Here is a 17,013-nt window from a genome sequence, read left to right as displayed (position 1 = left end):
CAGATGTACATACAGAAACACACGCACACAAACACTCTCAAATACACCCCCACCCTTAAACACATTGACACAAGGTCATGGGAATGCGTGGACACACAGGGATATATACACCCACACTGTGTGTCTGTCTCACACTGGGATGGACGGGGACACACACACACACACACGGAGCACAGAGACACGTACACCCTGCATGTACAGGGATGGTGCAGAGGATAGAATTTAGGGTCTTGGCTCTCTGATTGGAAGGATGCTGCAGGTGCTGGGCTTTCAAGACTTATCTCAAAATGGATAATGGTGCAGTGGTTGGGGTATGGATGGTGCAGGAGGTGGGGGTATGGATGGTGCAGGAGGTGGGGGTATGGATGGTGCAGTGGGTGGGGGTATGGATGGTGCAGGGGGTGGGGGTATGGATGGTGCAGTGGTTGGGGTATGGATGGTGCAGGAGGTGGGGGTATGGATGGTGCAGTGGGTGGGGGTATGGATGGTGCAGTGGGTGGGGGTATGGATGGTGCAGGGGGTGGGGGTATGGATGGTGCAGTGGGTGGGGGTATGGATGGTGCAGGAGGTGGGTGTATGGATGGTGCAGTGGGTGGGGGTATGGATGGTGCAGGGGGTGGGGGTATGGATGGTGCAGTGGGTGGGGGTATGGATGGTGCAGGAGGTGGGGGTATGGATGGTGCAGTGGGTGGGGGTATGGATGGTGCAGGAGGTGGGGGTATGGATGGTGCAGTGGGTGGGGGTATGGATGGTGCAGGAGGTGGGGGTATGGATGGTGCAGGAGGTGGGGGTATGGATGGTGCAGGAGGTGGGGGTATGGATGGTGCAGGAGGTGGGGGTATGGATGGTGCAGTGGGTGGGGGTATGGATGGTGCAGGAGGTGGGGGTATGGATGGTGCAGGAGGTGGTCGCTATCTTTTGGGAGGGTGCAGCAGATAGACTTTAGGGTACTGGACTGTGCAGGGGCTGTGATTTACAGTAGTAGTAGTCTGTAGTGCTATTGCAGGTGACGGACTTCAGGGTCCCTGATCTCAGACTTGGGGGACAGTGCGAGAGTTGGGCGTTATGGTCCGTGGCCACTTTATTGAGGGATGGTGCAGGAGTTGGTACAGGATCTCCCCTTGATTGGAGGGATGGTGCAGGAGATGGGCTTTAGGGTACAGGATCTCCCCTTGATTGGAGGGATGGTGCAGGAGTTGGGCTTTAGGGTACAGGATCTCCCCTTGATTGGAGGGATGGTGCAGGAGTTGGGCTTTAGGGTACAGGATCTCCCCTTGATTGGAGGGATGGTGCAGGAGTTGGGCTTTAGGGTACAGGATCTCCCCTTGATTGGAGGGATGGTGCAGGAGGTGGGCTTTAGGGTACAGGATCTCCCCTTGATTGGAGGGATGGTGCAGGAGGTGAGCTTTAGGGTACAGGATCTCCCCTTGATTGGAGGGATGGCGCAGGAGGTGGGCTTTAGGGTATAGGATCTCCCCTTGATTGGAGGGATGGTGCAGGAGTTGGTACAGGATCTCCCCTTGATTGGAGGGATGGTGCAGGAGGTGGGCTTTAGGGTACAGGATCTCCCCTTGATTGGAGGGATGGTGCAGGAGGTGAGCTTTAGGGTACAGGATCTCCCCTTGATTGGAGGGATGGCGCAGGAGGTGGGCTTTAGGGTATAGGATCTCCCCTTGATTGGAGGGATGGTGCAGGAGTTGGTACAGGATCTCCCCTTGATTGGAGGGATGGTGCAGGAGGTGGTACAGGATCTCCCCTTGATTGGAGGGATGGTGCAGGAGTTGGTACAGGATCTCCCCTTGATTGGAGGGATGGTGCAGGAGTTGGTACAGGATCTCCCCTTGATTGGAGGGATGGTGCAGGAGTTGGGCTTTAGGTTACAGGATCTCCCCTTGATTGGTGGGATGGTGCAGGACGTATGTTTTAGGGTCCTGGATTTCTGAGTTTAGGGATAGTGCAGAAGGTAGGGTTTAGCGGTCCGGATCTCCAGTTGACTGGAGGGCTTGTGCAGGAGGTGAGCTTTGGGGTCCTCTTACTGGTGCAAGAAGGAGCATTAGGTTTTTTGATCTCTGTCTGGAAGGACGGTGCAGGAGATGCGCTTTAGGGTCTGACTGGAGGGATTAGGGTCTGGTGGTATGCTGCAGGTGTTAGTCATTAGCTGGAGTGATCTTGATTTATTGTTCTGGATCTCTGACTGGTGGGAAACGCATGAGGTTGACCTTAGGACCTTGGATTCAGTCGAGGGCCAGTGCAGGAGATGGGCTTTGTGGTCCTTGATCTCTGCTGGAGGGCTGGTGCAGCGTTGGATCTCCTCTGACTACAGGAATGGTGCAGAAGGTGTTCTTCAGCAGGAGTGATGGCGCAGGAGATGGTCCTTGGCTAATGGGAAGGTTAAAGAGATGGGTTTTAGGGTCCAGGATCTTTGACTGGAGGGATGCTGTAGGAGATGGGCTCCTTCTGAAATGACCGTGCAGGAGATGGACTTCAGTGTCCCGGATCTCTAACTGAAGGGATAATGCAGGAGTTGAACTTTAGAGTCCTAGAATTCCTCTGACTGGAGGGACAGTGCATGAGCTGAAGTTAATGGTCCTTTATGGACTTATGGGGGGAACGGTGCAGGAAGTGTCTTTTGAGTGTGGACCTCTGCCTTGACGGGAGCTACAGGATGTCGACTTTAGGGTCCCCGGATCTCTATTTGGGGAGTTGTCACAGGAGATGGGTATTAGGTTCCTGTATCTCCTCTGACCGGAGGGATGGTGCAGGAGTTGTTTTTTAGCTGGAGGGATGGCAGGAGATGGGCCTTATCTTTAAGGATGGTGCAGGAGACAGGCTTTAGGGTTGTGGATGCCTATCTGGTAGGACTGTGCGGGGGGGGGGGGGGGGTTGGGGGGGGGCGGTGGCCTTCTGAGTCCAGGAACACTGTCTGTTGGGTACTTTAGGGTCCTTGATCTCAGACTTGAAGGACAGTGCAGGAGTTGGTGCTTTGACTGCTTTATTAAAGGATGGGCTCTTGGGTCCTGGATCTCCCATTGAGTGGAGGGATGGTGCAGGAGCGAAGTTTTAGTGTCCTTGATCTCTGTCTGGAAAGGCTGGTGCAGATGATGGGGTGTAGCTGGAGGGATGCTGTCGTAGTGCACTTTGGGCTCCTAGATCTCTGACTCGAGGATGTAGCAGGAGTTGGGTTTAGCTGTTGGGACAGGGCAGAAGGTGGACTTTAGGTCCTGGTTCTCGGTATGGAGCAATAGTGCAGGAGCTGGGTTTAGCTGTTGGAACAGGGCAGAAGGTGAGCTTTATGGTCCTTGACAACTTTATTGAGTGATGATGCAGGAGTTGGGTTTAGCTGTTGGGACAGGGCAGAAGGTGAGCTTTAGGTCCTGGTTCTCGGTATGGAGCAATGGTGCAGGAGATGGGTTTAGCTGTTGGGACAGGGCAGAAGGTGGGCTTTATGGTCCTTGACAACTTTATTGAGTGATGGTGCAGGAGTTGGGTTTAGCTGTTGGGACAGGGCAGAAGGTGAGCTTTAGGTCCTGGTTCTCGGTATGGAGCAATAGTGCAGGAGATGGGTTTAGCTGATGGGACAGGGCAGAAGGTGGGCTTTAGGTCTTGGTTCTCGGTATGGAGCAATAGTGCAGGGGTTGGGTTTAGCTGTTGGAACAGGGCAGAAGGTGGGCTTTAGGTCCTGGTTCTCGGTATGGAGCAATGGTGCAGGAGATGGGTTTAGCTGTTGGAACAGGGCAGGGTGCAGGAGATGGGTTTAGCTGTTGGGACAGGGCAGAAGGTGAGCTTTATTGTCCTTGACAACTTTATTGAGGGATGGTGCAGGATTTGGGTTTTAGGGTCCTGGATCTCTGACTGAAGGGATGGTGCAGGAGGTAGGATTTATAGCTGGAGGGATAGTGCAGGAAGGATCCTCGATTTCTGTCTGGAGGGATGGTGCGAGTGGTGAGTTTTAGCTGGAGTAATCGTGCAGGGGTGGGTTTTATTATCCTCTGTCTCTGACTGGAGGGATGGTGCCAGGGGTGGATCTCTGACGAGGGCCAGTGCAGGAGATGGGCCTTGTGGTCCTTGATTTCTGTATGTACGAATGGCACAGAAGGTGGGTGTTAGGGTCATGGAACTCTGACTGGAGGGATGGTTCAGATGATGGGCTTTAGGGCCCTGTATCTCTGTCTAGAGTGACCGTGCAGGAGACAGACTTTAGTGTTCCAGAATGGTGCAGAAGTGAGGCCTCAGTCTTGGATCTTCGTCTGGCGGGCTGGTGCAGGAGGTATGTTTTAGTGTCCTGGATTTCTGACTTTAAGGATGGTGCCGAGGGTAGGGTTTAAGGGTCTGGACCTCCTCTGACTGGAGGGACAGTTCAGGAGGTGGGCTGTAGGGTCCTCAATCTCCAGCCCACCGGAGAGACGATTGAGGAGAGGGGCTTCATGGTCCTTGATATCTGTATGGAGGGACAGTTCAGGAGGTGGGCTGTAGGGTCCTTGATATCTGTATGGAGGGACAGTTCAGGAGGTGGGCTGTAGGGTCCTTGATATCTGTATGGAGGGACAGTTCAGGAGGTGGGCTGTAGGGTCCTCAATCTCCAGCCCACCGGAGAGACGATTGAGGAGAGGGGCTTCATGGTCCTTGATCTCTGTGTTGGGGGATGGTTCAGGAGGTGGGCTTTAGGGTGATGGGACTCTGGAGGAGGTGGGCTCAGGTCCTGATTCTCCTCTGGAGGTGGCTTTAGCTGTAGGGACAGTCCCGGATCTCTGTCCGGAGGGATGGTGAAGCTGGTGTACTTTACAGCCGTGAATCTCTGCAGCGACGGCACAGGTGGTGGGCTTTAGGGTGATGGGACTTGTCTGGAGGAACACAGAAGGAGGTGGGCTAGGGCCCTGAATCTCGGGCAGCACTTCAGGCGAAAGCGGGATCTGGACAACTGGGGTGTTTCGCTCCTTCGCCAGGGTGGGGCCAGCATCCTTTACTGAGAGGCGTCTGAGTGCTGTTGGGGAAGTTTTAAACTGAGCCAGCAGGGGAAGGAATCTCAGACCGGATTGTCCGGATAGAAGGGGTTACAACCACGTCATGTCATGAGCCACGCTAGCCTCCCTGGCTTGCTGTAGAGTGTTGAGTTTCAAGGTTTATCACGCTTTGGTAGAGCCGTGAAACCTAGACGCTCTCCATTTAATCTTGTCAAGTTAATTGTTGTCGGCACGTTTCCCGGATTCTATGATTACGTGAAGAAGACGCTAGTTGTGCTCCATTAGCTGAGCCATCCTGTACGTTTGCGGAGAACGTGTTGTCTTGCAATGGTGCTCGGTTGTGCCTCCAATGCTCTGTTGGTATCCCTACATCTAATCTCTTCATGGGTAGTCTACCATTCCCCCCCCCCCCCTCCCGCTCCTGGGTCGAGTTGTTGCCAGCACTCGCTGTGACAGAGAGAGTCTGCTGTTCTTCCATACTTGGGTCTAGTCTTGCGAGTGTGCACCGCGACACCATATCCCAGGTGAGGCAGAGGAGTGGGGGGAGGTTTGCAATGTTGTTTTAGAGGCCCTTGTTGGTCAGGTTCGACCATGGATGTTGTGTCTGAGCTGCCAGGGCAGTATGGTATGAAGAGCAAGCCGTTGCCCATGTAACAAACTCAACCCATCTGATGAATCCAAAGGAACGGCAGACACTGATGCAGTTTGGCATTGGCAGTGTTGCAGGAACTCAGCGTAGGATTTTTTTCCCTCCCGAAGCCTTCCCCGTGAGTGGATACAGCTGCGAGGCAGCGGAGGTTTGAGATCAGACCTTTCCTTCTCCTAGGTGAGCTGACAACCATGACTAATGATGAGCCCCATCTGCCCAAAGTGACTGGTTTCAAGGCACCAGCAAGCTGTCAATAGAAATGGTTTCTAGCTAAGAAAGGGTTAGCAGCTAAGCCACATGTGAAGTCTCGGAGCTGGGCTTGGCTGTCAGAGGCTGTTTGAGATACATGACATTTAATAGGTAGCAGGACCCTGCCCCCAGTACCACTCCTGACTATAACAACTTTAAGGAACCATGTGCACTGTTAGTTTGCATTAATTTAGTACTGAGGGAGCAGGTTTTTTCCATTGAGGTTGAGTGAGGCTGCAACGAGAGGTCATAAGATATAGGAGCAGAATTAGGCCATCGAGTCTGCTCGCCAATCGAATTTCCCAAACTTTTATCTCAGATTCTTTCAGCATTTCAATATCAGAAAATACAGAATTTTCAAGAAAGGGCGTGCTGGCATTCCGGAGGGGGTTCAGGAAAATGATTCCTGGGAATGAGGAAGAGGGTTCTGCCACTTACTCTGCCTTCCCCTCCCAAAGAGCTGGATTGAATTCCATCTGCCCAGATCTTTTGCTGATCTGTTGCTTTTGGAGTTGTAGATAGTGTAGATAGTCACTCTTAGTGTAGAAGGTGCTGATGAAGTCTTTTCATCAGCACTCACAAACAGAGCAGACTTTGTAATTGGATAATTCAGTGAGGTGAAAGTCCCCAGTAAACAGATCAGGCACGTAATGCATTAGACACCCTAAAGATTTCAAAGTACATTTATTACCAAAGACTGCAGAACTTGTACAACCTTGAGATTGGGTTTGCTTACGGGCAGCCACGAAGCAAGCAACCAAAAAGAATTAAATAAAGACCGCCACCTGTTGCACAGAGACAAGGGGGAGAAAGCTCAAATCCTGCAAACAATAGATGCAAGCAACAGCATTCTGAGCTAAAATGATCAGAAGTCTGGAGCAGGCCCAAAGCCTTGATATCACTCCATCATATTAGCAGGCATGGAGCAGTGCAGCTGGGGGCAATCTCAGTGCCACAGAGAGAGTGGACTGAATATCGTGGGAGAGCAAACAAGATCAGTTTTTGCCTCCAACCTTTATTGCCCACACAGGGGATTGTACCCCCACACTCGGACCCAGTCACTAATGCAGCGAAAGGCTCTGGGCCTAGAACGCTCTACTCCGGGCCCAGATGTAGCCTCCCAAATCAAAGCCACTCTTGATTTCTCCAACTGGCTCAGCGCTCAGAGTGACCCAGCCTTGCCCCTGGGCCAGATGTAGGGGCATCAGAACTTCTCTGCCTCAACCCCTCCTCTCTCCCTCCAGCTGCATCAATTCTGCAAAGGTACAAGGCGATCCCAGGCGGCTGTGGGAGGTAAAGGACCTTGTTGGGGCTCTGACTGCAATTTTTCAATCTCTGGCCGATAGATGATAGGAGAACAGCAAACATGAGAGAGCTACAGAAGCTCTCCAGGAACCTGTACTGGGAGAAGAAGGATCTTCAAAGATGGCCTACATCTTGCGACAGCTTGAATGACAAGCCCAGGACAGAGGAGTCTGGAGAGATGCTGTCGACAGCCAATGCCCTGATAGGGGTTCAAAGTTCACATTTGTCACCAGATACAACCCTGAGATTCATTTTCCTGTGGGCAGACTCGGCCAATCTAAGGAATAGTGACAACAACAGGATCAATGAAAGATCAACCAGAGTGCAGAGAACAACAAACTCTGCAAATGCAGATACAAATAAATTCAAGTCTAGTTACTTTTTATTGTCATTTCAACCATAACTGCTGGTACAGTACATAGTAAAATCGAGACGTTTTTCAGGACCATGGTGTTACATGACACAGTACAAAAAAACTAGACTGAACGACGTGAAAACAAGAGAAAAAAATCTACACTAGACTACAGACCTACCTAGGACTGCATAAAGTGCACAAAACAGTGCAGGCATTACAATAAATAATAAACAAGACAATAGGGCAGTAAGTTAGTGTCAGTCCAGGCTCTGGGTATTGAGGGGTCTGATAGCTTGGAGAGAGTTGTGAGAGGTAATCTAATATTATTATTAAATTATAATATATTATATTATTATTATAATAATCTCTCCCTCTGGTTGTGAGAGCCCGAATGCTTTGGACCCTTTTCCCAGATGGCAGGAAGGAGAAGAGTTTGTATGAGGGGTGTGTGGAGTCCTTCATAATGCTGTTTGCTTTGCGGATGCAGCGTGTAGTGTAAATGTCCGTAATGGCGGGAAGAGAGACCCCGATGATCTTCTCAGCTGACCTCACTATCCGCTGCAGGGTCTCGCGATCTGAGATGGTGCAATTTCTGAACCAGGCAGTGAATAATTGCAATAAATAATGAGAACATGAGATAAAGAGGCCTTAAATTGAGATCATTGGTGTAGGCGCATTTCAATGATGCAGCAAGTGAGTGTTGTCATCGCCTTTTATGCTATGGTTGAGGGGTAGTAACGGTCTTTGAACCTGGTGAATCCCGGAGCAGCAGTGAGGATGTGTAAGGTGCCCCATCCCTCCGCTAGCCCTGGGCAAGGTGTAGCATCTGTTTTTCTCTTCCCCCTCCTGATCAGGGTCACCAGTCATGCAAGCAGGTGGTCGATGCTTGTACGAGCAACTGGTGCATATCACAAGTCCTGGTTATGTGATCACTGACAGACAATCCCTGAAGAATATGGGTAACGGCTGATGTCATCTGTCTTGTAAAGAGACTGCCCAGAGGAAGGCAACGGCAAACCACTTCTGTAGAAAAATTTGCCAAAACTATCATGTGACATGGCACAGAATAGAGATGAATGTGCTATTTATTGTGTTTCTTTTTAATTATTGTGTTCTTTATCTTATTGTGTGTGTGTTTTTGTGCTGCATCAGATCCACAGTAACAGTTATTTCATTCTCCTTGACGCTTGTGTCCTGAAATTACATTAAACAATATCGAACCTTGAATCTTACATTCCAACATATTTGATTTGCATGATATAACCAGTCGGGAAACTCTCAACAGTTCATCTGTTGATGTTTGTTGGAGCACTTGGTGACATGCCAAGCTTCCTCACCCTCCTATGAAAGAAAAGACGCTGGCAGTCTTCTGCGTGATTGATTAACGTGCTGGGTGCAGGACATAACATTCGATACGTTAAAGCTGCTGACCCCTCTCCATCACTGTTCCACCAACAAGGAACGGCTCATGTTTGCCTTAGCTCCTCTTTGGGAAGGCAGCTGCCAACCCTTCAGTGCGACACACACTGGGCACGAGCTTGTGGCACCACTCAGTCCAGTATCCCATCTGATTCCTGCGCTGTGGCTCACTGTCAGCAAATTTCTATATGGCATCGGAGCTGTTCTTAGCCATGGGTGTGCATGCACTAGAGCTGGCGGTCAGCACAGCCTGGAGGTCGATGGGAGGTAGGGGAGGCAGTACCTCGAGTGACAATTCTTGCACTCGGTTGAATTCCTTTCTTCCCATAGAGCATAAACCAAAGCTGAACACGATATCCAATATCTCCAACAACGACAACAGAACCTGCCAACTTGTATAGCCAGGTTGACGAAGGCTGGATATACTCACCGGATCAGGTAATATTTCTGAGCATGGGAACAATTACAGGCTCAGGTGAATGACATTTTATCACCACTTTTCAAAGAATATTTCAAACACCACAGAACAGTAACACACAAATTCTTAGTGATGTTGACTCCCTCACACACTCCCGGGGTCAGACACAGAGTGAATCTCCCTCCACACCGTCCCATCACACACTCCCGGGGTCAGACACAGAGTGAAACTCCCTCCACACCGTCCCATCACACACTCCCGGGGTCAGACAGAGAGTGAATCTCCCTCCACACCGTCCCATCACACACTCCCTGGGTCAGACACAGAGTGAAGATCCCTCCATACCGTCCCATCACACAATCCCGGGGTCTGACACAGAGTGAAACTCCCTCCACACCGTCCCATCACACAGTCCGGGGTCAGACACAGAGTGAAGCTCCCTCCACACCGTCCCATCACACACTCCCGGGGTCAGACACAGAGTGAAGCTCCCTCCACACCGTCCCATCACACACTCCCGGGGTCAGACACAGAGTGAAGATCCCTCCATACCGTCCCATCACACAATCCCGGGGTCAGACACAGAGTGAAGCTCCCTCCACAAAGTCCTATGATACACTCCCATTATCTGACCATCCCAACACACACTCCCAGAGCATGGATTGTCCTGAACTAACTGAATAAATGATGGATTGGAGACACCAGTGACGCAGTGTGTGTGAAATGGTTTGCATCTCAGTGTGCATTTGGTGGAGCTGGGGTGGGAAATAGGACTTTCCAGCCACATTTTTGGTCGAAGGAGGAAGGGGAGAGGAACATATGCATAGTTTAATACTCCATGTGTGTTACTTGGTTGGTGTCTGTTCAGAGGAAGATGTCTGGGGAAAGATACTGAGTTTGGAAAATCGCTCATGGACCACCACATCTATAGGAAGATGAAGTTATCAGGAAGGGCCCAGGTCTTATGCAACTTCAACATAACTAACTCCTGTACTCAGTACTTTGACTTATGAAGGCCAATGTGCCAAAAGATTTCTTTATGATCCTGTGATGCCACTTTCAAGGAATTATGGGTTTGTTTTCCCTAGTCCATCTGTTCTACCGTGCAGTGTGTGAGACCTACCCTGGTTGTTCCTCCCAAAGGGCGACACCTTGCACTTGTCTGCTTTGAATTCCAGCTGCTATTTTTCAGCCCATTTTCCAGCTGGTCTAGATCTTGCTGCAAGCTTTGCTAGTCTTCCTTGCTGTCCACTATTGCCACAATCCACAAATTTACTGATCCAGTTTATCACATTATCATCCAGATTTTGATATACGGTAGATGACAAACAACGGACCCAATACCAATCCCTGTAGCACACTATGCACAAAGCTATATTGTCCATCCCTATTCAGTCCCTCTCTATCCAAATACAGACAATTCTGATTAATTGGGTTATCAGTTAATCGGGACAGCCTCTTATTTGGGACAACTCTTAAAGAACAAAAGCTAATTGAGAAGATAGCTGGGATTCCCTCTGTTTATTTGGGACAGGAGACGGTTGCCGAACAGTTTCTAAGCAGCCTCAGTCGTGTGAACTTGTGTGGGCGTAAGACACTACACTGGACTTAGAACATTAAATATTGTCCGTTGTGTGTGTGTATGTTCAAAAAGCAGTGACTTTTGTCAGTGATGTTTGGCCAGAAATAAGCAGGAAGACGATTCAGAACTGTTTTGTTCACTGTGGTTTCAGGCACTTGGAGATGCCAGAAAGAGCCAGGAGTGAAAATGAAATGATTTCACTACTTCACCAAGTCAGGTACTGTGAAGAATTTGAAGGTAATGGCAATTATCTTGAATATTACAATGAAAGTGAAGATTTGGAGGAAGCAATCATCGAAAGCATTGTATGAAGGCAATCCATTATCTGCAGTAGGTGTCTGAGCTGAATTTTGTTCACTTACAGTCAACCTTTAAGAACATGACAGTGTATACTGGATGAAATCCTCCATCTATAACTATTTATCTCTGTCTATTGGAACTAATACAGTTTTATGGTATAGATAATGCTATAATTTGTTCTTTATTTCATTTAAATATATAAAGTTTACTCAGTTAAACAGTAATTTACCTTTTTTATACCTTTTTAACTATTTCCATGAAACTATGGCTAACTGGGGCAGCCGCTTAACTGGGCCAAAATGTAGCGGTCCCAATGTGTCCTAATGAAATGGAATCTACGAGTCTTCACGGTGAGAGAGACTCTGCAATTACTCGCCTGGTTATACCCCCAACCCCACCGTTCTTCCCACCCAGGAGGCCGGGGCAATGGGCGCAGGGGAACCCTACCCTCCAGTCACAGATCACCTTTCCTTCAACACCATCCCACTGGTGAGAAATTGTCGAGAGAGGAGCGTTGAGGAGGGTTTGGACCTGTACTCGCTGGAATTTAGAAGAAACTGAAACCTACCAAGTGTTGAAAGGACTAGGTAGGGTAGATGTGGAGAGGATGTTTCCTCTGGTGGGGGTTTTCAGAACTAGAGGGCACAGCCTCCAATCCAAGTTTAACCTTTTAGAACAGAAGTAAGGAGGAATTGTTTTAGCCGAAGAGTGGTGAACCAGATGAAGGTGGAGGCCAAGTTTGGGATATATTCGAAGTGGAAGCTGGTCGGGATTGAATGGGATCTGGGATCAGCCAAAATGAAATGGTGGAGCAGACTTGATGAGTGACTGGCCTAATTCTGCTACTGTGTCTTAAGGAGGAGGGGTGTAGGGTCCGATGGGGGTAAGAGAGATGGGGAGCAATGTGTGAGGTACTGGAGTGGGTTACAGAGATGGGGAGGGGCCTGAAGGGTTTACAGAGAAGGGGATGGACTTGGGGGCACAGAGACTGGGGGGTGTGCAGGTGCTGGAGGAGATTATAAGAGACAGGGAGAGGTGAAGGGACCAGAGAGGGATCCAGCGACGGGAAAGGTTGTAGTGGAGGGAGGGAGTTCACAGAGACTGGGCGGCCACAGGAGGGGTAGGGATTGGAGGGTTACAGAGACAGGGAGGGCATAGGGATGGAGGGGTTACAGACTGGGGTGAGAATATAGGGGCTGGAGGGGGTGACAGAGACAGGGAGGGGTGCAAGGGTAGACAGGATTACAGAGGCAAGGGAGAGAATATAGGGGCTGGAGGGGGTGACAGAGACAGGGAGGGGTGCAAGGGTAGACAGGATTACAGAGGCAAGGGTGGGAGGGGGTGACAGAGACAGGGAGGGGTGAAGGGGCTGATGGGATTATAGAAACAGGGAGGGGTGTAAGGGTAGACAGGATTACAAAGCCAAGGGTGGGAGGGGGTGACAGAGACAGGGAGGGGTGAAGGTGCTGTACAGTTTTGGAGTGGCGAGGAGGTATTTAGGGGATGAGATTAAGGGAATCCGTTCAACTCTGGCTGTGTTAACCTTGGCCGTTTCCCCGAGGGTGTGTGGATTGCTTTATGGTGATAGCTGCGTAATAACTGAGAAACGGGCCCAGTTGCTGACTCCTGGTTAACCATGCAACACAAATGCAGTAAGTGAAAGTCACCTTCCCCCAACTCCGGATGTTCGTTCAAAGTTCACTCTCTGAGGTAATTAGTGCAAGAATTGTGACTGCACACCCAAATCACAGACATACATGTACACACACACACACACACACACACACACCCGGAAGTGGTTGATGGTTGTCACGTGTTCAGTGAAATGCTTACCTGACATAAAATCAAAGACAGTAAATGCAGAATGAAGAGCTACACGTACAAACCTAGAGCAGTACAGGCTGACAAATGATGACGAGGTAGTTTGTCAGGTCAATGGTCCGTCTAGGAGACCATTCAATAGTCTGATAACAGTGGGGTAGAAGCTTATCAGCGGGGAGGGATATGACAGGCACATGTCCTCAGTGCCATCTCTCACCCTATCCTCCAGTGGAAGATGGGGGTGTTAAAAGCTTCTCCCTTCACTGTGGCCCCTTCACAGCACAGGTTCCGCCTCCCCACCCCCCTTCCCCTGCCTTTGACGTGACTGCACAGACCCCCCCCCCGTTCTGGGGAGGGCCGGAGATTAGCGATTACCTTTATTTCTCACACGCACGGTGAAGAGTGCCAAGGTGTTCTCTCGGGGGAGGCAAGTGCAGAAGTTGCCGGGGCCCTAAACAGAGAAATTTAAGTCATTCTCAGTGACAGGTCAGGTACCGGAGGATTAGAGGATATAGCCAATGTTGTTCCACTGTTGAAAAAAGGCTCGAAAAACAAATTGGGAAATTACAGACCAGAGAGCCAGACGTCGGGAGTGGGGAGGTTTCAGAAAAGTGTTCTACGGGACTGGGTATATGAGTCTTTGGATAAACACAGACTGATTAGGGATAGTCAACACGGCTTTGTACGTGGTAGGTCGTGCTAAACCAAATTATAGAGTTTTGCGAGGAAGTTACCAGGAAAGTAGATGCAGACAAGGCAGTGGATGTTGCATGGGAGGTCGATCGCTAAGGTCCAGTCGCTCAGTATTCAGGTTGAGATAGGAAACTGGATTAGACACTGGCTTCGTGGGAGAAGACAGAGAGCGATAGTGGGTGCTTGACTCTCTGACTGGTGGAGTGCCACAGGGATCGGTGCTGGGTCTGTTGTTTGTCAATGATCTGGGCGACAATGTGGTTAACTGCATCAGCAAATTTGCAGATGACACCAAGATTGGGGGTGCAGTGGAGAGTGAGGAGGACTATCACGGCTTGCAGTGGGACCTGGGCCAGGATTAATCAGGATATGTTTTACACAGTGAACAGTCGGGCACCGAGGAGTGCGGTAGAACAAAGGAATCTGAGAATACAGATCCATAATTCATTAACTGTTGCAGCGCAGCTAGATAGGGTCGTAAAGAAAGCTTTTGGCACATTGGCCTTCATAAATTAAAGTGTTAAGTCCAGGAGATGGGATGTCATGTTGAAGTTGTACAAGACGTTGGTGAGGCCTAATTTGGAATATTGTGTGCAGTTTTGGTCACCTACCTACAGGGAAGATGTAAATCAGGTTGAAAGAGGGCAGAGAGAATTTGAAAGGATGTTGCCGGGATTGGAGGACAGATTGAAAGAAGAGATTGAATGGGTTAGGACTTTATTCCTTGAAACACAGAAGATTGAGCGGAGATTTTATAGAGTTATAGGGGTGTAGATAGGGTAAATGCAAGCAAGCTTTTTGAGATTGGGTGAGACTACAAGAGCTCATGGGTTAAGCGTGAAAGGTTTAAGGGGCACTTGGGTGGGGGGGGGAGCAATCTTTTTCACTCAGAGGGTTGTGAGAGCGTGGAGGGGGCTGCCAGTGCAGAAGGTGCAAGCCAGCTCGATTTCAGAGAAGTTTGGCTCGGTACATGGAGGGCGATGGTCCTGGCGACGGTCGACGGGAGTCAGCAGTTTAAATGGTTCGGGATGAACTAGGTGGGTCGAATGGCCTGTTTCCCAGCTATATTTTTCTATGACTCTAAATGGAACCTGTGCGGGATGCAGTGGACAGCCCGCGCTTTGGGACAGGCGACAGAGGAACGGCAGTGCTGTTGAGATGGAATGAACTGGCTGGGGGCCAGGGCTGAAATGAATCAGCCTCGTGGGCTGCAGGAATGATATCAGCTCAACAGCTGTGGCTGTCCACTGGCTGGCAAGTAATCAAATTTCCCCAAACCCGTCACGGGGACCTGGGCTGAGCTCTGCCAAGAACTCAGGGCGGCTGGCAGCTGCTAAACGCTGAGGAAAGCCCCCACCGAGGACATCCCTGGCGCCCTCCCCAACCCTTTCTCTCCAGGTGGGGAGGTCTGAAGGCTATAACCTCTCGGACTATGTTCTTCCCCTACCGGTCCTCATTCCCTCTGTCTGGGGCACGAGAACGCCTGCGGGAGTGCGCCCTGGTTGTGGAGCTGGGTTGATGCTGGCAGGCAAGCAAAGTCCTGGGGAGATGAGGGGGGAAGACGGGCCAAGTCATAAGAGCTGTGCTCAGCTGACTGTCGAGCAGATCAAAGGCCACGGAGGGATATGTGGGACATGTATTGTATTACCGTTGTGGTGAGGCCCTCCTTGTGCTCACTGTTACAGAGCGCCAAAGAATGCAGCCCTGTGTTTAAACAATGAGGAAATAACCAGCCAAAAGGACCCCACCCCTTCCCGTTCACTCACAAAGTACACGTTCACAATGGGATCCCACGCCCATGGAGACATGCCCCAGTGTAGCTGAGTCATGAGGCCATAAGATAGAGGGGCAAATTTAGGCCATCTGGTCCATCGGATCTGCTCTGCCACCCCATCACAGAAGTGATACGAAGGCTTTGTAAAAATATGCATAAGAAACTAACCGGGATGCTGCCTGGATGAGAGGGTATTAGCTATCAGGATGCAACGTTGAGGCTTCACTTGGAGTACTGTCAGCAGTTTTGGGCACTTTATCTAAGAAGGGATGTGCTGATATTGGAAAGGGTTCAAAGGAGTTACACAGAAATGATTCTGGGAATCGAAAGATTTGCGATTGATGGCTCTGGGTTTGTACTCATGGTAATTCAGAAGAATGAGGACCTCATTGAATACTGAAAGGCCTCGATAAGTGTGCATATGGAAAGGCCTCATGTTTCCTATCGTGAGGGAGTCCAAGACCAGAAGATACAACTTCAGGTGCCCTTTTACAATGGAGATGAGGAGGAATTTCCAGAGTGGGGAATCTGTGGAATTTGTTGCCACAGGTGGCTGTGGAGGCCAAGTCATCGGGTGTATTTAAGGATTAGTCAGGGCATTGAAGAATATGGAGAGAAGGCAGGAGATTGGGCCTGAGAGGGAAAATGGATCAGCAGTAGAAAAATACAGCATAGAAACAGGTCTTTCAGCCCAAATAGTCTGTGCCAAAACATTTAAACTCACTACTCCCATCAATCTGCACCCAGACCATAGCCCTACCAATCATGTACCTATCTATCCAAACTTCTCTTAAATCAATCCTGCATCCACCACTTGTGCCGGCAGCTCATTCCACACTCTCACCACCCTCCGATTGAAGAAGTTACCCCTCATATTCCCCTTAAACTTTTCACCTTTCACCCTTAACCCATGACCTCTAGTTGTAGTCCCACCCAAGCTTGGTGAAAACTGCTTGTATTGAAAACTGCCTGCCAATCTATACCATCCCAAATTTTTGTACAACCCCATCAAATCCCCTCTCAGTCTCCTACATTCCAGGGAACAAAGTCCTAACCTATTCAATCTTTCCTTGCAACTCAGGCCCCCCGGTCCTGGCAATATTCTTGTGAAATTTCTCTGTATTCTTTCAACCTTATTTACATCTTTCCTGTAGGTTGGTGTACAAAATGTGCACACGGACTTCCGGTAAGATGGCGATTGTTTAGCTGCTCCGAACTTTTGCTCCGTCATTCTCCCTATCTTTGCACTGTATGTCTCCATTCTTAAACCTTAGTTAGGTATTTTATTAGGTCTCTTTTACTTGCCTGCGAACACATCTATCTTATAATGTCTACCAAAAGTACTAAAACCGGGAAAAAGGAAGCCACGGCTTTGCCGACTGACATTCTCGCTGCTTTGGAACAGCACTGAGAAGATGTTTTAAAGGAATTTAGAACTTCTTCAACCAGCTGGATGTCAAATTGGATCGGATCAACGCTGGAGTGGA

Source organism: Hypanus sabinus, chromosome 24 (assembly GCF_030144855.1).
Source record: "Hypanus sabinus isolate sHypSab1 chromosome 24, sHypSab1.hap1, whole genome shotgun sequence".
Classification (NCBI taxonomy): domain Eukaryota; kingdom Metazoa; phylum Chordata; class Chondrichthyes; order Myliobatiformes; family Dasyatidae; genus Hypanus; species Hypanus sabinus.
Note: the sequence above shows the minus strand (reverse complement) of the source record.